The sequence below is a fragment of the Diachasma alloeum genome, unplaced genomic scaffold, assembly GCF_001412515.2.
Source record: "Diachasma alloeum isolate Michigan unplaced genomic scaffold, Dall2.0 Dall_scaffold_00210, whole genome shotgun sequence".
Lineage (NCBI taxonomy): Eukaryota > Metazoa > Arthropoda > Insecta > Hymenoptera > Braconidae > Diachasma > Diachasma alloeum.
This window is the reverse complement of record NW_021680375.1, coordinates 597,749-625,241: the sequence shown is the minus strand read 5'-3', so window position 1 is coordinate 625,241 and position 27,493 is coordinate 597,749. Positions and strand designations below refer to the sequence as shown.

The following is a 27,493-nucleotide window of genomic DNA, read 5'->3' as shown; positions in this document are numbered from 1 at the left end:
CAGATGCAGCTGGAAATCTCACCTATTTTTCTAGTCGTAAGTTCTGGGTATTCTGTTGCGTTTTTGGTCCTTTTGTTGCTTAACTACTCGTCCGACTCTCGGTGAGGGGTGGAATTTCCAGTTCTGAACTCGAAAGGTGCAAAACTCTGATGTAACTCGTTCCAATTCGGTATTTATGTTTTCAGGGGGGGGAGGGGTCAGGGCACTTGAGGGCAGATTTTTGGGGGTATTCGTGCGGTTAACTATTCGTGACTAGACTACGTGATTGCAGGTGGAATGCAAACAATTGGGCTCATCGGGATTGCGTGATTTCATTGGCTTGAAACTATTTCAGTGCGATTGCAAAAATCAGTTCGAAGATATCATTGGCTTCCGGATGGATGCCGCGTTTGGTTTCAGTATTGCGCTTAGAGGGAGAATGCTGAAATTAAACGCGGCATCGGTCCGGAAGCCAATGGTATCAATACTCATGGCCGCGAAAGCCTCAAAACTATGATTTCAAAGACTTTGAGTCATCTGATTTGAAGCAATTGTAGAGGATTCAATTGTTAAGTTCGATATTGTTGTTATGACGAAGTCATTCAAGTGAATTTGGAGTTCTGTTTCATCGAGTGAAATTAACCCTTGAATGGTCGCACAATGGCGGAATCGCAGCGTTTTTTCGATTATTTTTTTTCACGTGATAATCTTGGAAAAATTTTTATTCCTATTTTCAACTGAATCGAACGCATTGACAATTTTTTGTTGGTCCATACTCGCACTAATCGATTATTCGGTTCCATGACTATTTAACACAAAACAATTTCAACACTTCAGTTTAACACACAACAATTCAACACAGAAACAATTGAACACACAAGACAATTCAACACACAACAACACAAAACAAAAACGAATCATCAAATACATTGTTCATTTTAATCTTTATTTATTCATTCTTTCAAAATTTTAATAACACAGATATATCAAGCTCAGTCAGTCCTCTCTGGCTAAGGACGAAATGGAGCGGCATTGCGAAACCGTGTGGTCAAGCCTATTGCTCGGATCGCACTGATAATCCACGAATTACGACCGAACCAATAAAGGCATTTACTTATGTTTTGATACGTACTCCAACACAAACACAGAAAGGACAATGAATCAGATTTGTATGTATGTGTGTATGGGAAAAATTGAATCTGTTTACAATATGTATCTATGATGAATTAGATATGTGTTGAATTGACTGTGTGATGAATTATGTATCTGTTGAATTGACTACGCGTTAAATAGTCATGCCACCAATTATTCAAATCTTTTGAAAACTTGAGTCATAGAAAATCCCTGTGTTTAACCTCTAAATGTCAAAAATTTTGTACCTAATAAAATCAAATTCTAGGATTATCGATTGACTATTCATCTTTAATATCCCCATTTCCTGATGATTGAAGGTTCGAAATTACCCGTAAACTAGAAATATAGTAGATTGTACACAAAGGGAGGAAAACAGGATATACCAACAGGATATTCCAAACTGATTGTCTTGGTTGGTTCACACATTTTTCGTCATAACAGTTTTCGTCATAACAGTTATAGGAAAATCGCAAAATAAACGAGATACAATGTTTCGGCAGAACAAATTTTCTCCGTTCGGAAGGAAAAATGATTTCTTAGACTTCAATAAATTTTGATGAAACCAAGCATCAATTCTCATAATCCAAATCACCCAGATGAAACCCACAATATTTCCCTCGATTTCGAGACGAATCCCCGGAAAACTATTCACTCAACAATTTCTAAAACCCCTTCAATCGTATCCTCTTCACTCCATCGATGCCTTGATGGGAATTGCCACTCACCCACTCCCAAGAACCCAATCAAAACAATTTTTCCACCCCTCTCAGGCCTCTCTCCTCCGCCCCTCCTTCCTCAACAATAAACCCCTTTATCTGTTACGTGGCGCATCTGCGATTATTGATACTCCTTTGAAATCCAAAACTGAGCGTCGATGGCATTCGAGATGACGCCGGCAATATTCGTCGAGCACAAAGGCCTCTTATAGCCAGATACCTAGGAACTCATGTCCTCCCTCTCGCACCAACTACTCTTACTCGCGCTAACAATGGCTTGTGGATCTATCGGAGAACAAAATGAGACACGAGAATGAACGATAGCTATATAGATATCTCCGCCCTCTCCGCCCACTCCAATTTACTGAGATACTCCTCGATTTCGCGTTTGATCGTTGACTCTCGGCACCAAGTCATCCGGGACCAATCCCACCACCCATTTCAGTACCTATTCGTACCATTTTCTCCCCATTTCTCCCTCGAGTGGCATCCACGTGAATCCAGTCAACCATCAGTTTGCATATGTTTAGACGTAGAAATGCTGGATAATATCTAAATGCCGGGGAGAGATTGGGGGTGGGATTTTGGAGCGGATGGTAACGAGAATTTCGAGGTTACACCAGTGATGCCGCGAGAGACTTTACGAGACATCACGAGACAATACTTTGGGGGGATTGTCTCGGTCTCAGTGAACGCGGAAATTATCGGTCTCGTCTCAGTCTCGAAATGCGCAGTATCGACTCCTCGCGTCATGACTCCAAGCCAATTAATCTCACCTCGGTGGCCAGTTTTTCGCGTTTTTTCTACACGGAAAGAAATTTTCGATAAAAATTAGACCTACAGAGGACGAAACGTGGAACGAAGGTTACTTTAATCGCAAAAATTAGACTCCCAAGTCTAATTTTTCCGACAAAATTTAACCTAAAAAGTGGTTGAATGTCATTTCGTCCCACGTTTGGCCCTCTGGAGGTCTAATTTTTATCGAAAATTTCTTTCCGTGTAAGGAGAAAATCGAGACAAGAGAAAGCGAGACAGAAATCGAGAACTTGAGACCGAGATGAGATAAATTGGCTGGCAGTCATCGCAAGAGGTGTCGATGCTGCATATTTCGAGACTGAGGCGAGACCAAAGATTTCCATGTTCATTGAGACCGGGACCGTCTCTCCAAAGTATTGTCTCGTGATGTCTCGTAAAGTCTCTCGCGGCATCACTAGGTTACACCCAAAAAAAATTACTTCTCACCAGTACAAACCGGTACTTGGGGGAAGTTCACTTTAAAAAAGTTCTAAAAATACTCGTCCCAAGTACATTTTGTGTCCTTGGGTGAAGTACTACATCTGCCGATCGAGTAGAAATGGTACTGGGAGGAAGTAGTATCACTACTTACTGCCAGTACTTTTAGTACTTTTCACAAGTACCAAAGGTACTAGTGAAAAGCAATTTTTCAACGTCTCTCAAGTACTTTTAGGACTTAGTTTCAGTACTTCCAATTGATTACTTTATTGAAAAAAGTGAATATTATTACCGGATAGAATGGGCTTTCTTATGCATTTTTGTAAATAAAAATATTCAGCAAAAGATATTTTGTAGGAAAAAATCAATCGATTGCGATTTTTATGGATGCTTTCGAGAATTATTGGTATGCTTTCCAACCTACAAAATTTAAATTTTGTTGAGGTTTTCATGTTTCATGTTGTTATCAACATTTAAAAGGCTTCGAAAAATTATTTTCAATTTCTTTTCAATTTTATTACTCACAAAACGGGAATTATTTGGATTTTTGAATTTTTGACGAAATTCGGTTCTTAGAAGAGGTAGAAAAACATTTTTGAGTTCTTATACTCAACTTATATTGAATTTATTTGGTACTTTTGAGAAGAACCAGCCGGGTACTCAGTACAAGTAATTTTTTTACTTGTTCCAAGTAACAAAATATTTGTGACAAGTACTGAGGTACTTCTCACCGGTACACAGGTACTCGACGTATGAAACTTGCATCAAGCTGTTTTGTAACTTCGAGGAAGTACAAAAATGTGCCTTTTCCCCAGAAACCCCTTGGTACTGGGTACAAGTACTTTTTCTACTGATCAAAAGTAATTTTTTTTTGGTGTAGGTTGATAAAACAAAACAAATTTCTGTTTGAGACGCATGATCCCAAACTCAGACTTTCGAAAATTTTTTAATGAATTCCAAAACTCTCAACTTGAGATTTTTGAAGGTCCAAGTTCAAGACTTGAAAATCTCAATTTAATACAGTGAGAAAAAAAATTACATGTTCTCCTGAACAGATCTTTTGTCATCTTCAATTGAAATTTGAAATGTATAAAATAATTGATAATTTCAAGTGAAAGTTTAAATTGAAAATTTAAATTATCACATTTAAATTTTCAATCGACTATGAATTAAATAATTGAAAATATGGGATTGTAAACTGACTATTGAGCAAATATTTCGAAACTTCCTAAAAGGAAAGATTTTTGATTAACCAAATAATTCGAAATTTAGATATTTAATCGGTGATTAATTTAAAATGTCTACTTTATTTAAAATTTATGATTCTGCCGGTGTCTGGATTTTTTCTGGGTTTGATTTCCATTGATTTTCAGGGAATAATTCAACTAATATTTACAATTTCATCGATTTTTCCATGAAAGTCTAAATGTTCACACTAAAATTGCTTGAAATTTTCGTCTACCTGAAACGTGATCGAAATTTTCAACACTCAGTGGAAAACAATTTACTTCTCTCAAGAACTAAATTATTATATAATTATTATATTATTATATAAATAATACATAATTATTATTATTATTATATTATTATTATATTATTGTATGGTTTACATATTAGGAAATTTTTTTCTCAGTGCATCAAGATCATCTCTGCTGTGTGAATCCTTCCAATCACACCATAATTGTTGAATTTACAATGTCTCTCACCCTGGAAAGTACCTCATAATTAATTCACCCACCAAATTTCGCCACTCTTCGCACACCCATCGACAACATCTGGAGTTGAACCTCCTTAATTCCAGTATTTCACAGAGAAAAAAAAACAGATCACCTATTTAATACCACATCTACCCCACTAATTTACCCCCCTGATAATCTGATAAATCGTACATTCCAGCAATAAACTACCGAGAAAACGCAATTGACCCTATTGTCATAGTTTCTCGATTGCTCAATCTTCCAACGATTATTAGCAGTTGACTCATTGCAGGATGTTACCTTCAAGGCAACGTGGAATGAGTGTACATAGCTCGGAATGCTGCTGACTGACATCATAACATCAGTCCGAAGGTTTCAAAACACGGAAATTCAGGGAATAAAATCATACGTTCAATCTATTCCACTCGCTTCTGTTTCGCATATCATCGCAGAACAAAGGAGAGCAAAAAATTATTCAGCATTTCTGTTATTTCACCTTCTCATTCTACAAAATTGCAATCAATGTAGATATTCCTTACTCCACCGACATCAATTATAATTTAATTCACACATTAATTCTCAGAATTTTTGGGATAACAAAAAACAAGTGAGAAATTGCTCTTGTCTTCATATGCTATAATTATTTTTGCTGATAAATTAACAATATACTTCCGAATGGTCATTTTGCACATCATTTTCTTCTATGGCATAAAATTCATTGTTCAGTTTATGTTATTAAAATGACTGAGATTTATTTTTAAATAATTGTGTCGGTTTTTCAACTCAGCTGAATGTTATCATTATCATTATTCTTATTATCCGTTTCTTTCAAACAACCGATTGTCTTTTTTGCGGTGCGAACACTCCCCTCGGCCCTTTGTTGCTTCACGGGCTGACATTTTCGTTCTAACTACGTGGCGTTTACTTCAGGAGCTATATTTATTATTCACGTTTTGGTGTTTATATTTTCGTTCAACGGTTTCCTAGTCATTGAAATTGGCTTTTTTATCGGCTCTGTATTCCACTGGTTTATCGTCTACATAAGCCACATTTAGGCCGTTGTTGTCGATTATTATTAATTTATGATGGAAAATTCGAAATTTGCAAAAATCATCGTAACAATAAAATCAACAGATATAGCTATCATAATTATCATTCAACTTCGACAGTGTGGCATTGAAACTACCATTTTAAGCTACAATTGAATTCATTTGAAGCATGATATCTCAAGATATTCCCGGAATTCTGATTTTTTTTTTTTTTTTTACGGCCTTGGAGTCCCTTTTTCGGGTCCCATTCGGCACTCTATCCAACCCTATGCATGCGGCTGTGGATTCTACACTGTACCGCATTCGCACTTCTATAGAACATAGAAGTAGCATGGGGAAACCACAGAAAACCCATGCCGGTACAGGCGGTTCCTCTATTAGCAACCTCCCGCTCGCCGGAGCCTTCCGTTGAAAAATTCGGTTCCACGGGGAATCGAACTCACAACCTTTCGCACACTAGACTTGCGTCTAATCCACTCGGCCACCGACGTCGGTGAATTCCGATTTTCAAAAGTACCAAAATTTTACAAATTTTTATATAAATCAAAACAACGATTATTGCTATCGTCCTCATCTTCGGGCTAGGTCGAAAGGGCACTCAAACAAATTTTTGAAATCGTTCAATGAATTCAAAACATTTTTTTTAGCTATCGTGGAAAAACCGATTTTTGGAAAAATTCAAAAATTATAAAATAAATCAAATTTGGAAAGTTTTATCTTAAATTTAGATATAATGTGCAATAAATTATGGACTAAAACCATAAGAAAAAAAATTACATGAAATACTCGTATTCGGAAAAATATGAATTGGAGTAAAAAATTTCTTATTGAAGAAGATTTTCAATGTCATCAAGAAATTACATCTGTAGGTGGAACAAATGAAGAATGTATTGTCAAAGAAATTTTCATAAGTAAATGAATAGCTGAAATTTCTGAATTAGCATAAGTTTCGGTTCAAAAGGTCGTAACGTAACCCGAGGTTCAAAGGGCTGAATTACGCTCGGAAAATTGACGTAACATTTCGGATGAACTGCACCGTTTTGACGGAAATGAGATGCCAGTGAGATTAGTAGTTTACCAAAGGAGCTAAACTAGTTCAATACTGATGTCTCGGGTGTCTACTCTGACCCTTCCCACTCAACTATTTCGAGTTTATTGTCACACCCTGGTTGAGAGTGGACTAATGTGTCTTGTGGGAGTCAACAATGGATGAACTATTGTTCCGTAAGTCACATCAACGATGTAATATCGACATTAGCGACCTCATCAAAGAAATCTCCTATTCATCGCGTCGATTCTAGTGTTCACTCTCATACGGTGTGAAAACTTCGGGAAAAATTGCGCGACTGAACGTGAAAGTGAGGCGAAATACTCTTCTGGGAATTTTTATTTCATTGGGTTAATGTAAACAAAACTTCGAATAAAACTTTTTATTAATTTTGAAAAAAAAACCTACTTGATTGAAATAAATCAGGAGCGAAGCGGTAAAACGATTCAAGTCGATTTATACTCTTGGCCAGATTTCAAAGAATATCTCGAAATCTGGAGATCGTGGCAAAATTTTTGTCACGACCTTTTTCGTAGACTAAGTTGAGCGTTACAAAAAAAGTCATTATGAAAATTTCGTTATCTCCCTTCGATTTAGAGATATTCCTCAAAAACCCACGGCAAGATTTTTTTCATCTAAAAAGTATGTAAAAATAACAGAATAATCAAATCAACAAATCAATAATTGGACACATTCTCAAATAACAGTAAGAATTCTTTCACGTTAAACATTATGCGCAATCGTCATTTAACATCGTCCGGATTAATCAACATACACAATGAGTCTATCTTTGGCACATCTGACACTGATCCACTCTCCGGTACTATCGCAAAGAGATAGGTTCACAAAAATTTCGAAGAATTCCATAAATGAAAAAATAAGGGAGTCCACTTTGCTCCAGGGGTTCATTTTACCCTACCCTCCACTTTGTCGTCCCCTCCAAAACTGTTTATTAAGTATAAATAAGTACAACTGATCCCAATTTTTCCCCTCTCTACAAGCGCGCCCGGTGGGGTCATAGGGATTCCCGGAATTCTCCTACTGTCGCCAAGGTATCTTATATAAAACCTTGACCGTAAATAATTTTTCTGGGCGCTCCAGATGCCTGATTAATTAAAAAAAAATTGATATCCCTCGAAAGCATCGAAACCCCCAATGTTAAAAGCCAAAACCCCCGCAATTCACCCGCCCCTCCCCTCCCCTCCAAATGCCTAATTAACTTAAGAAAACTATATAACCTTAAAATCATAAAAACCCCCCAATTTCTTATGCACATCTCGGCAAATCCGAACGAATTCTCTGTCGCGCACGCTTCGTGCATCTCCGCTGGCGCTCGCCCCCCTCCCCTCCCTCGTTCGGCGTCGCCCGTCGCTCGTGGACACTCGGCTGGCTGCAACGCACCTCAGTGAGCAGTAAGCCGTCGCGCGAGACGCCCAGATAGACACTTCGTTCCCCAAGAAGTTCCAAAAGTCTCGTAAATTTTTTTTTCCACCGACAGAAATTGAAAAACACTGTTGTAATAATTAATTTCAGTCGGTGACTCCAGTGAATTCACACTCTCGGTGTTGTTGATAGTCGATTGAGCCCTCGAATAGGAAAAACTGAAGTGATAAACACACGTGAGTGATCCAATTGGAGTTGTTTTTATCGCCCGAATGATCATGTGCTGTGGATTTTTCGTGTGATTATCGGGGGAATTCTAATTGTTGGGCCATTAAAGAATGATTTTCCGTGATGCCGCGGGCCGGGAGATGAGGCAATGATACTCGCCGGAGATACGACCTTCCAGGGGGCGCATTTGTGTACTTGAAATTTGTGTTTTCTTTTTTTTGAGTTTATTATTTTCAGTGCAAGTGGTCTTATGGTTTGAGTTTATGAGTTTGGAGATCAACGATTATTCAGTGGATGGTTAATTTTGTTTGAGTTTTTTTCGAGGATGACTCGGTAATTATGGATGCGAGAGTCTCGAAGGATACTGCTGTATTTTGGGTGAGTAGCAATGGCGACAATTGTTGTTGTAAATAGTGGCATTTAGACTTTATTTAATTCGTTTTCATTCATTCAACTTCACGTGAAATGAGAAAAAAATTGAATGAACGAATTTCGTTCGGTTTTTCGGGGATTACTTCGTGGGAGTGGGAGTCAGGGGGTCGCAAGTGACCCCAGTGGACAATTTCCGGCTCCGAACCCTGGTCATAACCCCCTTTATCTCGATCTGTTCACGAGTTACGAAAAAAATGATTTTTGATTGTTGAGATCGTTGCTGATCGGTATCTGCTCGACAAATGCAGACAAATGAGTTTATAACCAGGGGTTGAGATCGGAAATTTCCCCGGCTAGAAAACAAGCCCAGTTGCATTGAATTATACCCCACCGTTCTCGAGATATCGCGAAAAGAGTGGAAATCGGTTTTTTTGGGCTCAACAAATCAACGGATTTCGATGAATATTTAGTCAGAAAATATTTGTCACCGATATTGTACGAAGTGCATTCACTTTTTTATTGACACACGTCACAGCCCAGTGACGATATTGAATTAATGAATCGAATGCGGATGCCTGAGAAATGGCATTGGTGAATATTTTTTTTTCTAATTTCCATTGCGACACCTGTCGATTCATCAATTCGATCGTTACCACATTTTTTTTCTTCGTATCTCGTGAATATTTTTTTTCATCAACTTTAAAGGGGATATGATAATTGGATATATATTAGCATATTACCAATTTGTGCTTTGGGAATTAATGTGGTTATTTTTGCGGCTTTGTCTGGGTGAAAGGAGTGATGGGAATACTTTTTTCGTTTGATAACTCAATTTTGGAACGCGCGCTCGTTATGCTTAATTAAACATTTGGGGAATTCTGCTGGGAGGACAATTTTGCAGGAATAATTTTCAGTGGAACGTTTGACTGTGGGATGGCGAGCATATTTGTTGGTTATGGAGGGGGGAATTAGTGCACGTGTGAATGATTCTGGTTTGGGGGTTGGAAATGTCAGGAGACTTTTTTTTTTGGTGGAGTCTTCAACAGATGGAGGGTTATGAAAATAGGGAGAGGGGTTTGTTTGTTTGGGGGCGAATTGATTCCTGAGGATTTTTAGAATCTAATGATCTTTATTCTATCATGAATTCGAGAATATGAAATATTTTTGATAGAGATTGAAATACTTTAAATTCAGTAGCGAAGCGGTAAACCGGGTTAAGTCGATTTTGAGTATTTGGCCAGTTTTTGACGAATATCTCGGAATCTACTAGAGATAAAAAAATTGTTGTCATGACCTTTTTTGTAGAGCCAATGGTGGCTTATAAAAAAGGTCATGAAAAAAATGTTCCTATCTCTCTTAGATTCCGAGATATTCATCAAAAACTGGCCAAAAGTCAAAATCGACTTAACCCGGTTTACCACTTTGCTACTGATTTGTTTTTTTTTTATGATTTTCCATTGTGTTGAGGACATTTGAATAGTGGAATGTTGACACTTCGCTCTGAAATTCTTGGCAAATATTTTCATTTTCATTATGTTAGATTTCACAAAAACTTCATTGTGGAATTTTTTTTTTCTATGATTTCTACAAATGTCAGTAGAAATTTGATTGGGTGGAGTCTTCAACAGATGGAGAGTTATGGAAATAGGGAGAGGGGTTTGTTTGTTTGGGGGCGAATTGATTCTTGAGGATTTTTAGAATCTAATGCTCTTTGTTCAATCATGAATTCGAGAGTATGACATAATGTCGTTAGAGATTTAAATATTTTGAATATTTTTACATGATTTTTTATTGTGTTGAGGACATTTGAATAGCACCATGTTGACATTTCACTCTGAAATTCTTCAGTTTGAGAATAGTTTCCTATTTAGCAACATATAGAGGTGCAAAATTAAGTCATTATGGCAGATTTCACAAAAACATGATTGTGAAATTATTTTTTCTATAGAAATTTTTTTTGCAAAAAACATGCAAGAAATAGTACAAAAATTTGTACTACACACGTCTCTACAATTTTTCTCGTAAATTTTTTATGAATTATCTTTCAAAAAATGTGAGAATTATGATTTCTGCAGATGTCAGTAGAAATATTTTGGGCTGAAGTTTTCAATAGACGGGGGATTATGGAAATGGGCATAGGGGTTTGTTTGTTTGGGAGTGAATTGATTCTCAAAGAATTTTAGACATAAATAATCTTTATTCAATCATTAATTTCAGAATATGACATATTGTCGTTAGAGTTTACAATATTGTGAATGGTTTTTTCATTATTTTCTAATATACCGAAATCATATAAATTCATCAGTTCGAAAATAACTTAGATGAAAAATCAAATCATTATATCAGATTTCACAAAGACTTCATTGTAGAATTATTTTATCAACAGAAAAATCCGTTGCAAAAAAATATTCAAGAAATCCTACAAAAATCTGTGCTGCATACGCCACGTCTCCAATTTTTCTCATAATTTCTTATAAATGACCTCTCTAACAAGGTGACAATTATATCCACAAATTTTCAAAAAATTAATCCCAACAAATACTGATTTTCGCATTAATACAACTGCGTGCAACTTCAGCAACTATTCATCACACCTAGCATACATAATACAATAGTACCACCTATGGTCTGTAGGCAGATACGTTCGCGCAGTGCATAATGTATATGCTCTTGACTCTATGTGGGGAATAATACGATACCGTGTGTACAACAGATGTTTTAGTACTGGTTTTTTCTTCTCGGAATGAAACATAAGATGAATATCGAGTGCTTAGGGGCAAAAAGTCACCGAGAGTCGGTCTAAAGCTGTTTCATACATCCTTTTATTTCTGACTGGGTTATGTTCATGATCATCATCATTATTTTTTTACATACTCGCACTCGTAAAACTTCACGACAATCGCTGATGTGGGTCGGAGGTCAGTGAGATGACGTAAAAAATCTGTGCCGAGTCGCAACGTCCTTGAGACGAAATCGTAAATAAGTTGAGACATTTGAATAAACATTTAATGAAGATTCAGGAGGGGGGGGGGGAAGTGATCTCGCTCGTTAGCCATTAGAGATGCGAGGATAAACGTCGCAGTTTTATTTATTCTGCTTGGAAAGAGGGACATTTTTATCGCCATTTTTTTCCAGTAGCTCTAATACTTCTGGAGATATTCGCATTTGAGGATTAAAAATTCAACGTAAATCCAGATTTCCGTGTTTCTTGGAGGCATCTCGGTGAGTAATGGAGGTAGAGGACAAAAGTTGGGATGAAAAATCTTGGACTTGTCGAGACAAACATTTTTTATATTTAAATTTTTCTTCTATCTTCGTAATTAATGAAGATATCTGTAATTAATCACCAAGAACAAAGAACAATAACAGAAAAGTGTGTATATCTCGAAAACCGCCAGTGGTAGAATAAAATATTGCATACAAAAAATGTTCTTCTTTTTGAAACGGATATTTTTCGCACTTAACGTTTTCTCCTATCTCCATTAGCAACTGAGATATTTGCAGTCAGCCATTTTAAACAAAGAACTTCAGCGCATATCTCGTGTATCTCCGTAATTCTGGGATGTCGTAAAAAGTGTTCAACACAAAAGACATTCGTTTTGTCAAGCCGAATATTTTTTGTATCCAACATTTTTCTCTATCACCATTATCACCGGAGATATCTCCATTTAACATTCAAACACAAAGAGCTCCAGCCTTTTATCCCAAATATCTCTGTAACCATGGACGATATCAAAATACGTTTCACAGAAAAAAAGTTACTCTCGCCGAGCCTAAGAATTTTTAGTTCGAAACTTTTTTCCGCATCACCAATGGTTACAGAGTTATTTCGCAGTAAACGGCCGTTTTCTTACTTCCCCCGAGTCAATGCCCTTGAGACTAATACCCAAATAAACACGCAGAAAGGCGGAAGCTTACGTGCCTGTGAGTCTGTACCCTGTATTACAGTATTTTCCCCTCTCGAATGAAAATGACAAGCCCCATATTCTCCCTCATTTCCCCCTCTCCCCCAACCCCTGCGTTAATTAGCTACGCGTGATTAATGCAACCAGAGGGAGACTTAGAGAATAGAAAGAGATATACAGAAACAGAACGTACGTGATTCACCCGAAACGACGACGTTCCTCCATTCGCCCCGGGATTTACCCGACTTTGACTTGTTCCTTGTTTTCTCTTTGTTACCTAATGTTGTCTGCCTGTTTGAGGATCATTTCAGACAATTCTATGGGAATGCCAATTTTTTTTCCACGAAAAGTTTCTTTCGAGATGAGTTGTAAGGTTGTAATGACCCCATTTGATACACCGGAAAATGTTCAGCTCCGAAACAAACAAAACAGCCTTTCTATCACCTTTTGTTATCCAGTTATCGTGAAAATTTATTTCGGTGTGTCAATAAGCTATTGCCATGTACCTCGCATCAATTAATCGGAGTAAATAGGTTCATAAGTAGGGTTTTGGGTCGGAAATTTCGCAAGCTTTCCAATGCAACTAACGCCGTTGCGTTATCTTTCACCGTTATCAAGATATTGACAATTATCGGAAACTAGAATATTCGAATTTTTGTATTTTCGGGGGAAAATTTACGTTTTTCTTTTCTAGTTTTATTCTATCAAATGTTTGAGCGGTTTTGCTCGACTTTGCCATCCTCGAGGCGATAAAATATAAGAGAGAAGACCTTTCTCTTCGCTGTTCCTTCGATTCATACCTCGGAGGGTCCCAGCGGGACTGCCTATAATACAAACGCGTCTATACGCAGACCGGTATTACCACTTCTTTCTTCTTTTTACGGTCTCATTCCATGGGTTTCTCTCTTTCTACTTTTTTTTCGTCCTTTATTCACTTCGAGGTATAACAGACTCACCACCGAGAAACTTGAAGTATTTCAGAGTTGGCTTAAATCATTATTTCTTTTTTATTATATCATTCCTTCAATTTTTTTTTGTTACTTACCTTGAAGATTTTTGTTATGTCGTAATGAGGGGATTTTGGTGAGGGTTTAATTTAGCCTGCGGCATTCGAAAGCGACGGAAATTTCCGCTTCCAAATGGCACTTGACGATTCATTCATACCCGATAGTTCTCGAGATATCGGCAAACACAGTTTCTTATCAAATATTGATTTTTTCATTCATCTCAATCAATAATTACTCAAAAATTGGGCAAATCTATTATTATCAGGACAGTCTCTATTCGATGGACTTCAAACAAGTCTCTCCCCTCCCTTTCTGAATTTTTTTCCAACGGAAAAGTCAATATTTAACAGTTTATTACGCATATCACCACAACCATTGAAGTTTGAAAAAAATGTTATGCATGAAAAATGTTCATCTTCTGGACACGAATATGTTCTGTATTCAAATTTTTTTCTGTCTCAGTTATTAACGAAAATGTTTGCAATTAACGATTTAGAACAAAGGAATTTAACTCAAATTGGATATATCTTCATAACCGTTGCACTTGGAAAAAAATGTTAAATGCGGAAAATGTTGTTCTCATGGAGACAAACATTTCTTGTATTGGACATTCTGCTCTATCTCTATTACCGAAAGAGATATCTATGATTAAGTATTTCAAACAAAGAACTTCAGCAAAACATTGCGCATATCTCTTCAACCATTTGAAATGGAATGAAATGCTTTGCACAAAAAATATCCGCCTCCTCAAAAGAGTTATTTTTGTATGTAAAATATTCTCCTATCTCCATTACTAACGGCGGTGTTTGCAGTAAATTATGAAATACAAACAATTTCCACATTTTATCGTAAAAATATTGCAGCCTTTGACGATAGAAAAAAAAATTTAATGCAAAAAATGTTTCATTCAAACAATTGAACTAGTTCTCACCTATAAAATTAACCCAAACAACAACCCGTTTTCAGCTTTTACGAAAAAACGTAAATAAATAAAGAGTGAATATTTGATAAAGTGATCCAACAGGAAATGGTGTTCAATAAATATAGAAATATCGTAGTGACTAATTCAATTTTCCGTAGAATCCGGTGTTATCGAACTGCAACTATAGCCGATGATAAATGGGATTAGATTTCCGGATGTCACGTATTGAAAAAAAATTGTAAACTGAATTAATTTATCTATATCGATTCATTCCGTTCATTCAATCACTATATGTACTAATAATTGGAATGCATTCACTATCAATTAATTATCCCCCGACTCCAATCGCACATAAATTATGAATTCCCACCCAGTGATAATTTCATGTCTCATTTCATAACTGAATTGATAGTTTCCTCAATTCGGGAAAAAAACTGCTACTGATGATAAATCGTGTTGGAGCGATAAATCTCATATCTGGAACACTCGATTATATGGCCTCACCGACAATTTCCATCTCTCTTCCACTCTTTACCCTGTTCTTTGATCGTAGAATGTTTTTCTGAACGAAAAAATGAGAGGGAAAAAAATTGAGACAAGGAAAGTAGAGTGAGCGAGAAACTTGTTTCATCCAGAGGTCTTTTGTGTCTGTCGTGAGAAAAGGAGTCTTCAGTGTCTTTTCCTCGTTTTCTCTCCGTTGGGACAACGCAGAACTATTCTCTACTTCATCTTGAACCCACCCTCTTGCCTCCCTTCACCTCCTCTTCGTGTCCATTTATAAAACTCTCGGGGGATCGATGCAACAACGAGAACAAATGTTTAACAGTTGTTTCATGATGAGTTTCGGAAAAACTGGAAGTGCCATTGGACAGTCGGGAGAATTCCAGTTGCTACTTCCCAAGATATCTGCATTTGATAATGAAAAATTCAAACGTAAACACAAATTTTCGGGTTTACTGGAGATATCTCGGTAAATAATGGAGGTTAAAAAAAAGTGGTGGTGTAAAGAAACTTCGTCTTGTTGAGACGAACATTTTCTGTATTAAATAGCTCTTTCTAACTTCAATGGTTATGGAGATGCGCTATTCATTGTTTTGAACAAAGACTTTTATCGTAAATTGCGCATATCTACATAACCGTTAGAGCTAGCAAAAAATGATGAATATAAAAAATGTTATCCTCCCCAAGACGAACATTTCTTGCATTCAATATATTCTCCTATCTCCATGAACAACGAAGATATTTGCAATTAACCATTTTAAACAAAGGACTTCAACGGGAATTCGTGCATACTTCCACAGCCCTTAGACTGAGAGGAAAAAATTGCATACAAAAAATGGTGTTCTTCTCGAGATGAACATTTTGTGTCCTGAGCATTTTTTCGTACCTCCATTATCAACTGAGTTGCTCATATGAGCTGGATATGATAATGCAGTTTTTCATAAGACCATTTTTATTTTCCTCTCACCCGAATCGAAATTCATTGGATAATAACGATTTACGAAAATTCTTGAATTAATTTTTTTCCACATTTTAATACTCCATCACTCCCATTGTCTACTGACACTTGAGGCAAAAAAGGAGAATATGGCAAAATGATAGCCCATTACGACGATATATTACGAGCAACGCGACTATCTTTTTTACGACGCCAGTATTCCACTATACCTTTTCTGGGATAAGCCGAGTAAGGACAGTAAATTACGGCAGTAGCGGAGGGAAGGTTTAATAATTTGTTGGTTTAATCCGCAACTTGGTTAATTCAATTATCCATCTGATCATTCGGTATATTAATCCTCTTTTTACAGTCATGATAATCCCGTCAAAGAGATACATCAGATGCATTTTTTATCGCCTTAAATTGATGTTTTTTGTGATACGTCTATGACAGATTGACAAATCATGATTGATTATTTTGGATGACAGGTTCACCAGTCACTTGAGTTCCTAGTACAGAGTCATCATTATATTTTCGGTAGATTGCTAGAGTGAGGGGATAAAACCGGTTCATGAAAACCGGTTTCAGGCTTTCGTTGCAGTCCAGAGGCAGTCGTGATGATTCAATCTTGATTGTAATGCTGTATGTGAGATTAATTATTTATAGAATATATTTGCGGGGTAGAGATTTTCGATAGGAGTAAATGGAATTGATAATTTAGGTATCTAGAGGAGGTACTGAGTTGAAGTTATACATTTACTTGGAGTATCAATCTAGTTCGGGCCTTCGGAGGTAAATGTAATCTTAGGTGAGTATGCAATTTCATGTTCATTGGCCGATATCTCAGTAAATATTCGAGATAGGGGAAAATAGGTGAAGACGAGAAATACTCACTCACTTCCACTCGACAATTTCATTATTCAAGTTTTTCCGGTAGCTCCAATATTTACGAAGATATTCTCACTTGAGCCGGGAAAACTCACCATAATTCCCATTTTTGCATAATTCGGGGAGTTAATCGGTCATATCTCATTCAATATTGTATATAGAAAAAAATGTTGGATGAGAAAAACTTTCGGCTTTCCGTACCGAACATTTTTCATGCGGAACGATTTTCTCTAGCTTCAATATTAGTAGAGGTATTGGCTCTTGAGTATTGAAAATTCACGAAATCCGTGATTTTTCATCTCATTGCGAATACCTCCGTAAATAACGAAGGCAGAGGAAAATTTGGTACAGAAAAATGGCTCCTCAATTCAAGCATAACTTTTCCACAGCATGTGTTTCATTTCATCTCCAGCATTCACGAAAATATTGAGCCTCATTAAAAATTCCAATTTCGACATTTAAAGGAATATTAAATAAGTAAATATTCTCAGCACGAACAACTTCATTCGCTTTTCCTTCCCCTATTCTCAAAATAACAAAGCCGAAGACCCTTCGTAATAACTCATAAACAATTCTCTATTGCCAGACTTAATAACAACCCTCGGCTTTTCTCTCCGAAAATTCAAATTTTTATGCACTCAAAAACAGTTTCTCGCGTGTCTCATCGTACGTCTAAAGGTTTGCCACATTAAAGCCACCATTAAGTTTGCAGAAAAAAAAAACTCCGAGAAATCTATAACAGGAAGCAGCAGTTGTTATAGACCCAAAGTACACGTAACGTCTGAGGCACACGAAGAGGTGGTGGAGTTTTATATGCAAGGGGTTGTTTTAGTTTTAGCAATGGATATCGACTCTTTTTCACCCTTCGAGTAACTACCGCATATTTCTCCCCCCCCCCCCTTCAATGCCTTCCTAACTCCTTATTTTCTCTTTGCCTAACCGTTCAAGGCATTCGTGCAGGCTCTTATAACGGTAACGCCTCGTCTTCTGATCAAATCGGTATTGGTTATTCCCTCCATTCGTATTTCATTGATTTTCCAATGATGTTTGGGAATATTTATGAAGATGTCAAACTCTTGTTCACGAATTTTTGAATAATTAATGCTCCTATGAGCCAGGAAAGTTACCGACGAAAAAATTAATTATTGATTTTACTTCGATAAGTTTCGAGTTACTCCGGATATTGTTCATTAAAATAGTTTCGCCAAAAATATTTGCGAACGGATGTTTCGCTCACTGTTTGATATGACCTCCAACCAACTCCTTCCCAGAATTTTCACAAGGATAATAAGTCTAAATTTTTTGTCATGCTCACGAGTGCGATAAATATAAGGAAAATATTTATAAACGTATCATGTGTAGTTTCACTGATAACACGAATGCGTGACCCATTCTGTAATGTTGTACTGTACAATCTTTTGTTCGTTTTTCTGATGAAAAACACGCACGGGTTTTTTGTTTTTGTTGTGTATGTGGAGATTTTGTTCCGTGACTGATGGGATCGCGGATGGAGATTAGGGGAGAATGAATTTTGCGGTGATGTTTGAAATGTTTTTTTGGAATTTTAGTCGAGCGGTTCAGAGGATATTTTTAATCAACGCAGGATTTTTTTTATTTTTTAACGGGGAGAGGGTTTTGGAGATAGAAACAAAATGTATGGAGTTATATTTTATCCGAGTGGGGCCTGGGAAAATTTTTTGTTTCCGGAAAACTTGTTACATTTCCATTTTTTCTTTCACATTCATCGCTTCTTAACCCCGCAAGTATCGAAGATAGAAAAAAATTCTGAATATGAAAAATGTTACTCTCTTCAAGTCAAATCACTTTGCTCTTCAACATTTTTATGTATCTCCATTACTGGCAGAAATATAGTCTTGTGAGCATCAAAATCACCAAGAAGCGGATTTTACTTGAATAACTCTGAAACTCTTGAAGATGGAAGAAAATGATGAATACAAAAAATATTCCTCTCCTCAAACTGAACATCTTTTCTATACGACACACTTCGCTATGTTCATTGCGTATGGAGATGCAAGCCTCTGAACATAAAAATGACCGCGAAAACCAGATTTTTCTCCATTAATCGCTCAAATACTGAAGACAGGGGACAATATTGCCCACAAAAAATGTTCCTCTCCTCAAGCCGAACAACTTTGCTATATAACGTTTTCGTCCATTTCCATTATTTCCTGAAATATATCCTTCTGAGTATCAAATTAATAACCAACCTCGTGTTTTCGCTAATTGACCCTCGAAAGATTGAAGGATGAGAGCAAATATTGAATACAAAAGATGTTCCCCTTCGCACAACGAATAACTTTAGCCATCAACACTTCCCACCATCTCCATCATTTACCAACATCTATCCCCCTGAGTCTCGAGATCATCTCGAAACACGCATTTTCCGCAATTATCTCTCGAAATAATGAAGTGAGAAGCCGCTTACTTCTTCTCGAAACAATTTTGCCCTATAAAACATCCCTTAATCTAAAAACGATACGTAATTAACCTCAAAAATTCCAACCTAACCTACCTTATTCCAATAATACCTGACGAATGCCGTCGAATACCCCTCGTTAATGAAGAAAAAAAACTTCCTTCCCTCATCACGCCACCCAGGAAATCCGCCCTAACGAGTCTTTTGAGCTGCCACCCGACACTATAAATGAAGAAAAAATTATCCCTCACCCATGCGTTTTCAACCCAAAAACGCATTAATACGCGCCACGTCACACCACCCAGGGGATGTTACAGATGTGAGATAGTAAACTTTTCCACTGAAACGGAAGTGAGGAAAGATACGAAGGTTAGACTGTAGGTGAAAGAGAGGAGAAGTAGAAGGAGGAACTGACATTCTGTGGAACAAAAGGGGTTGGCCCTGACAAACTTACGGAAAGGCTGCTTATCGGTTCTCCCTTTCTACTCTTTCACGTTGGTAACTTCGATTCCATGGGGCCCGAGAAGAGAGAGAGAGAGAGAGGGACAGAGAGAGAGTGAGCGGCGAAAAGTTTTATCTCGATAGTTGTCGTTCTCTCGAAAACCCCTAACCGACATCGCCACGTTTGTGGTATCCGGCTTTTTCGGGATTGGGGTAGATTGACGATAGCAGAAAATAGGAGAACGGCGGGTGGGAGGAGATGAATGAAAATGCGTTAATTGCAATTCCGTGCAGAATCGTTTGGCTGTGGCAGAAACGTTCGATTGGATAATTATAATCATGTTTTAGTTTGGGTAAATGGAAATGGGGGGGTTGGATGGTTTAACTGGGAACAGACACTGGGAGGGGAAGGAAAATGAGTTTAGGTGACGAATGAGGAAGAGGTGAATGTTGTTTTGTGAGTGTCACGGAAAAGGACAAATGTCGGCGGAGGATTGTAAATGATGGGAGATTTGTGGTAGTTGTGTCACATGAATTTGGGTATTTTTCATGAGTGTTTCAGTGGTGTGTTTTCGAGGTTTAGATAAAGTAGTTGGATTGGGAGGAATTTTCAGAGAAATATCATGGACATTTGTATTTTTTGGAATTAGCTTAAGAAGGGGATGGATGGGAAGAATGAGAGTACCCAAGGGTGACCTATTTTCAACAATAGGTTCTTGGAATCTTGGGTTGATCCAAATTTTAGGTGCAAATTTTCATATTTCGAGAGGTTGTAGGCTATTTCAGATGAATATTGTCAAATGAAGCTTTATCAATGCTTGGAAAGGGGAATCCGAGAAGTCTGATTCGTTCAAAAAAGTGATTTCTGTAAGACAGACAAATCAACAGCGTCTACAGTAACCGCTATTGAAAAAACGTTGTCACTGGAGGCTTGTACAGCTAATACCATAAATCTTGAATGTTCAAGTTTTCAATGAAGCCGATCAACGCCTTCACCCTGTATCTCATTAATTTTCTGCAGCAATTGAATGAGAAGAATACCAAATACCCGTCAAAGTTTCTCAACTTCATTAACTTCATAACAATTATGGCTCTACAAAAATTCAATCATAATTTGAAAACCGCCATCCATGTTTGGAAAGAGCGAATTTTTCCAATAATAAATAATCCTTGGGATTTTCAATTTCGAGAAGCCTTCACTTTCGATATTTCCAATCATCTCTCATATTACGCGCTATTATATGGGCTTAAACAGTCGTCAGTGGTTCGTGTTGCATGTGACGGGAGATAAATTGTGTCGGTTGTCATCAAACTCTCGACTTTCGTTATCCATACACCAGAACATTAAGTGAGACAAAATTGACGTTGGAGAATGCATTATCAAACTGCCTTTTTCCTTATTTTCAGCACTCCAACAGGTAATTCATTTAAAAATTAATTACATTTCATTTTCAATCTATTTTCGTGACAATCAAATTTCAAAATTTTCCAACGAGGAAGAATGGACGATAAAATTATCAACGTCCAACAAACTCTCTACTATTTTCAAAATTTCTCATCTCCGAGATCCATTACTATCGTGTTAATAACTCGTAATGCCATTAGATAAAATTTACAAAAACATTAGCGGATTTAACACTTTGATGGACAATCATGAAAGTTAACGTATGTGCTATAAAATATTGATGAATTTAGATACTTGTACTTTCATAGTACCTTTTAAGCTGACATTATCGTCAAACGGTCAATTGTCAATGCCACAAAATGACGAGCGAATATCAGAACATTCAGAGTTACGATCCACTCTTCCGCTCTATACCTGCCAACGAGCTAAAAGTGATGAAGGAGAATAGGAGACAGACTGAAATGCCGATACATCGAATATTCCTCAAAGACTGAAGAACACAATTGAAGAAAGAATTGGAATCTTCATCGCGTTCAAAACAAAAACAAATTATCCTGAACTGAAAATTTGACTCAGGCAACAAAAACTTTCACGAATGAAAGAAATCATTTTTTCAATGCCATATTCAGTTTCATCTCTCAGCAATTTCCCGCATGGATAATACATATATATTCAGCTTAACATTTTTTTATTGTATGAATGAATGAGAGAGAGAGAGAGAGAGAAGTGGGACCTCACTCTTGAAATTCCCATTTTCCGTCGAGTATGAAAGAGAAAAATAATAAAAATTCCAATTTGCAATGCATTCCAAACCCTCAAGTGCACTGAGTAGTCTCCAGTGGGGAAACTCCATCTTTGTTTTACAAGTAGTTTGACCGTAATACGAAGTGAGAGAAGGAGAGAGAGTGAAAGGGATGAAAAAAAGTGGACGGAAGGAGCGCAAGGGAGAATGGGTTCCAAAGTTTCAAGGAGATCCGTCTCTTCACTTCCTCCTCAGTCTCATCCGATTCGTGCTTGCACAAGTCCCACTGTACGAGTGAGACGAAAAAATTACCATTCCCCTGCCTCCCACTCCATTCCGCAAGAACAGGCAAATTTTCAAGAATCTTGCAAAAAAGAAGTAAATAAGAATACAAGGATATTCAGCTATTCTGAATGCTAAAACCACAATCCTGACAAAAACTCGGATATTCACGGTTTCAGAAATAATCAGAGTGTATAATGTGCATTCTCGGGTGCATTGGGTTAAGTGGAGCTGTGATATAGGTAGAAGAATCCATTTATTTATGGTTATCCAACGCTCGGAGAATAGAATCCGTGATATCTGATTCGGCGAAAGAAGTCATTTCCGTAAAGAAAGACAAATCCACAACGTCTACCGTAACTGTTCCCTAAAGAATATTGCAACTGAAGGATTGTATCATTGATACCACAAACTTTGAATATTTAAATTTCCAATGAAGCCGATCAACGCTTTCACCCTGCATCCTCCCAATCTTCTTCGCCAATTGAATGAAAAGATTACCCGAATAGCAATCGAAACTGCTTAATCTGATCAGCTTCCTAGGAATCAGTGGATTACTGGGACTACTGACAGGGGTGAAACTATCCTACACCTTTATCACTACCAAAACTTACGATATCTGTTTCTACGAGAGAAGCGATCTTCGTCAAGGATGACAGATCAACCGCTTCTAAGGTAACGACTACCTAAAAAACATTGCCACTGAAGGATTCTATCGTTGATACCACAAACTTTGAATGTTTAAATTTCTAATGAAGTTGATCAACGCTTTCACCTTGCATCATCCCAATCTTCTTCACCAATTGAATGAAAAGATTACCCGAATAGCAATCGAAACTGCTTAATCTGATCAGCTTCCTAGGAATTAGTGGATTACTGGGACTACTGACAGGGGTGAAACTATCCTGCACCTCTATCACTACCAAAACTTACGATATCTGTTTCGACACAAGAAGCGATCTTCGTCAAGAATGACAAATCAACAGCTTCTAAGGTAACAACTACCTAAAAAACATTGCAACTGAAGGATTCTATCGTTGATACCACAAACTTTGAATTTTTAAATTTGTAATAATGCTGATCAATGCTTTCACCTTGCATCCTCCCAATTTTCTCCAACAATTGAATAAAAAGCTTATCCAAATAGCAATCTAAACTGTTTAATCTAATCAGCTTCCCAGGAATCACCGGATTACTGTAACTACAGACAGGAGTGAAATTATCCTACGGCTCTATAACTACCAAAACTTGAATACCCAACGGTAGAGGTGTTAAGGTAAATCGATAATAACGGACGATGTAGTTGTGTCTAATCGAGCCGACACAAACAAGCGTTAACGTGTTAATTACGCACTGACGATACTAATCACCATCGCCCTTTGATTTACCGTATGATAATAACTGGCAACAGAATGCTGGAGTTATATCTCGAATGAGTAGAAGCGACCAGAAAATGGCAATTCATCATATTTTCAATTTCTCCGTTGGATGATCGTTATCCATCGAGACAGATCGGTCCAAAAGGAATGAACGAAAATTCATGAGAAAAACATCAAAGCTTAAGCTCTCATTTCAATTTTTCTTTTTTTTTTTTCATTCTCATGCATGCAAAATATCGACAATGGGGTGTGAAAAAATGAGTGATGCGGTATGGATATTGTAATAACGACGGTAAAATGTGAGAAGCACAACCGGTGGATGGATTTTGATATTCATCGCATCCTTTCCACTCCCCTCTCGCATTTATATCGCCATTGCCCTCCCCCTCTTCAACTCTCATCCCCACTCATTTCATCCCTGCGGACGGTAGCTGGCCGACGAGTAAAGCCGATTACCTTCGGCTTTCATGATCTGCCTAACGTTGAAATGCGATTCTCTGTCTTCCTCTCTCACGCTCTCTCCTCGGCTTGTTTCGAATTAACGCGTTTAAAACCGGCACTTGCTCGGGGAGCCTGTTTTTCCCGAAACTATTTTCCCATTTTTCATTTCTCTCTCTCCCTCACTCTCCTCTTCACTTTATACAGTCGACTGTTTCACGTGTATTTAATACCCTCTCGTACATGTCCCCGGTGAAATGTGATGAAAAGGCTTAAAATGAACGATCGGGGGGATTATATTTTAGTTTTCTGTTGTCAACATTGAGCTTCTATTTACCATTCTTTTTTCTAGATGTGAAAGCTTTGTTGGAGTATATCGTGTTGGAATGAAATGTTCGAGTTTAATATTCGATGCTAGAGATTTTTTGAATATTTTTTCTGATTCGAGAGAACTGGACTATTTTTTTGCATTCTGCGCACAGGAAAATTCAATTTGCATGTGAAATGTAGAGTTGAGGATACGGTTCGAGGAGAAATTTGTTGTCCACTATTTGAATAAATTGTGCAAGACCAATAAAATAGATTAACATGACGACGTATTTAATTTTTTTTTTTATTCAACTGCACTGGTCAGACGAACCGGTTCACAATGCGTTGACCCGTTGGGTAACTCTCCCGAAGATGAAAAAAAAAACGCATTCCCAGCGATGAGAAGCCACGGTGGTTTCAGGTTGGAAATGCGGAACGAATAGAAAACGAAAAATGTAAATGACTTTATGCTGAAATCGCCGTTGGAAAATGCATAGCCGCGTGTCAGTATACAGCTCTTCAGTCTCGTGGAATACGTACGTTTTGCTGATATCAACCGACGGCCAGGATTTTGCGGAATGCATGAGAAATGAAATGTAAATAGGTACCACCAACCGTAGGTTGCAGTTAGACGAATGCTAAAATCAAGAATAATTTTTTGTTGCCTAGTGGTTTTTTCTTTCATTTCTCATAAATTTTAAATCTTTTTTACGCCCAAGGGTGGGAAAAAATTACTATGGAAATTGGATTTCGCCTGTCTGATATTTCTTGACACTTGGAGATGAAAAAAGAGACATGACGGAATGATGAGAAAAGGGAGAAAATCAAAATAGGGTATATCGAAATATTTTTATTTACCAATTTTTTTTTTTTTGTGAAAAACGTTTATACATATTCATATCAGCGAGGGTGAATTTTTACCCATTTTTTTGTCGATTTCTTTTTTCCCCGGCACACATTCGGGATGAAGTCAATTCCCAGGGAATAGTGGTTTCAGTGTACAGAAGTGCAATTCAGCAGTGGACCGCCATTTTCGATTTAAGGACTTCCGAACTGTCCGACGTTTGCACTTTAACCTAGCATTTTGACCGGTTACACATCATTCGTTAAAGTCAATCAAGTGGTGGAACTTTTTTTTGGGATTTATATCGCTGACAGCCGTAGATGAATGCATTTTTTTTCCTCTTCAACAAAACAGCCTTCACTCATTTCTACGAAATGTTTTCTTCAATTTACCAAAATATCCCCAAGACTTGATCAATTCCACTTCAAGGCAGACTTGCCTGAAAAACATTTTATTCTCTTTTTGTAGAATCTTTTATGTCCATCGATATAACTGAAAAAATATATATAAGGGTGTGGAAATTAGAATAGGGAGCGAAAGCGTTTGCTCTTTCCGAGCCCTTTGCCAATCGTCCAAGCGTGGTTCGTTAACCCCGGGAGCAGAATCCACCGAATGGGGTGTGTTGCGGTGCTGCTTCTTTTTTTTCCTCTCTCATTTCTGTATTCACTCTCACTTGGACCCTTTGATTTTCCCCATCCATGTATTTGAATTGTAGCTGTCACCCGCATGGAAAATAAAATCTAAATACGAAATTTGAGTGTTACATTCGAAGAGGGGTGACGGGTCTCGTGCTGTATAAACAATGATCTCTTTTCATCTTTTTGTCTCCCCTTGTCACTACTTTTTTTTATTGTTTTTGAACGCCATTCGGTGGTATTTATGCGCGCGCTTACTTGCTGGAGGGAAATGCTGCTGTTTCTCATGAAGCAGATGATTTGGGGGGGAATTGTGGATGGAGATGCTACGGAAACGGGCCAATAAAAATCATTGCCACTGGGGGGGGGTACATAGTATACATCCTGAACATCAAACCTTTGCATTGGGAACGAATTTTACCTACTTTTGGTTGATACATAACCGAAAATATGGTTATTTGGTAATCATGTAGATTAGGTCATTAACGAATGATAAAAGAATTATCGATGGTTCACGCGCCATTGCTCGACATATATAGGACATACCTCAACCTGGTTATACTCGATGTATATGACACAGTTACAGTTATCGTATCGCTCCCCAATATTAAATTCCGAATCGATTATTAGCGATATTTAATGATAATAGTTTCATTCAACTTTTGTGAAGTTAGCAAAAGGTAAGATGAGGGTCAAATATGAACGGGATTTCATGGCACAAGGATCAAATACTATGATGATTATAAGGGTCATAAGGGTCAAAAACGTAAAATTTTTTTCACTGCTCGTTGTGCAGATTCAATAAAAGTCGGTGACTCTTACGACCGTGCGGAACAATCGTTTCGATTGCATTGAATAACTTTTTTTCAAACTGTTTCTCCACAAAAATCCGCACAGGTAGAGTCTCCCGGCGAAATAAATTCACTCATATCTCGACTACTAATTGATAAAAATAACTGGTCGAATTAGTTTTTCAATGGATCAACCTCACATTCAACTTCTACCCCGAAAATTTCATATTTTCAGCTTGAATATGTAATTATACGAAATTGCCATTTTCAATCGCTGGATGTATCGACAGAATTGGAGGAAACAATCCAATAAAAACAATCGTTGCGGATCTATTTACATCCCCCAATACATTTGCAATATTAACGTTACCATTACATTTCATACCTCATGTACCATCAAAACAGCCATTGGTTTGTGTCAATTCGGGTTAATGAATCTGGCAGAAGGATGGTCCATGTGTAACATGCAATTAGCTGGGGATCGTCGGAATGATGGATGATTTTTCTAACCGGGTAAGTTTCCCTTTATATCTCCAAAAGTCATTAACGTTACAAGTTTGTCAGGTCGGGTTTTTTCAGCTCACTTTTCCCGAAATGATACTGTAACAGAAGTTACATAACAAGGAATTCCGAATACGAAATGACGATTTTTGGGGCCATTAGGGCCGAATATGATTCCCACATTTTAATCCTTATGACCCTTAGAACCTGTATGAGCTATAAGAATATTATTTTAATTTTTATTAGCTAGAAAAAGTTGTATTAAGTGTTACGAGAGTTAATTTTGGTCC

General features: G+C 37.4%; 1 protein-coding gene across 4 annotated transcripts in view; it reads left to right on the top strand.

Moving 5' to 3' along the window:
* The window catches only part of LOC107036580 (insulin-like growth factor-binding protein complex acid labile subunit), a 305,119-nt gene that overhangs the window by 162,057 nt on the left and 115,569 nt on the right, over positions 1–27,493 (top strand). For 2 of the 4 annotated variants that reach the window (XM_015254623.1, XM_015254626.1), the window contains exon 1: positions 8,276–8,845. The exons of the other annotated variants lie outside the window; for them this stretch is intronic. The gene's annotated coding sequence lies outside the window, so the exon portion shown is untranslated. Of the gene's footprint in view, positions 1–8,275; positions 8,846–27,493 lie in introns of those variants that run through there. 4 annotated transcript variants of the gene reach the window in all.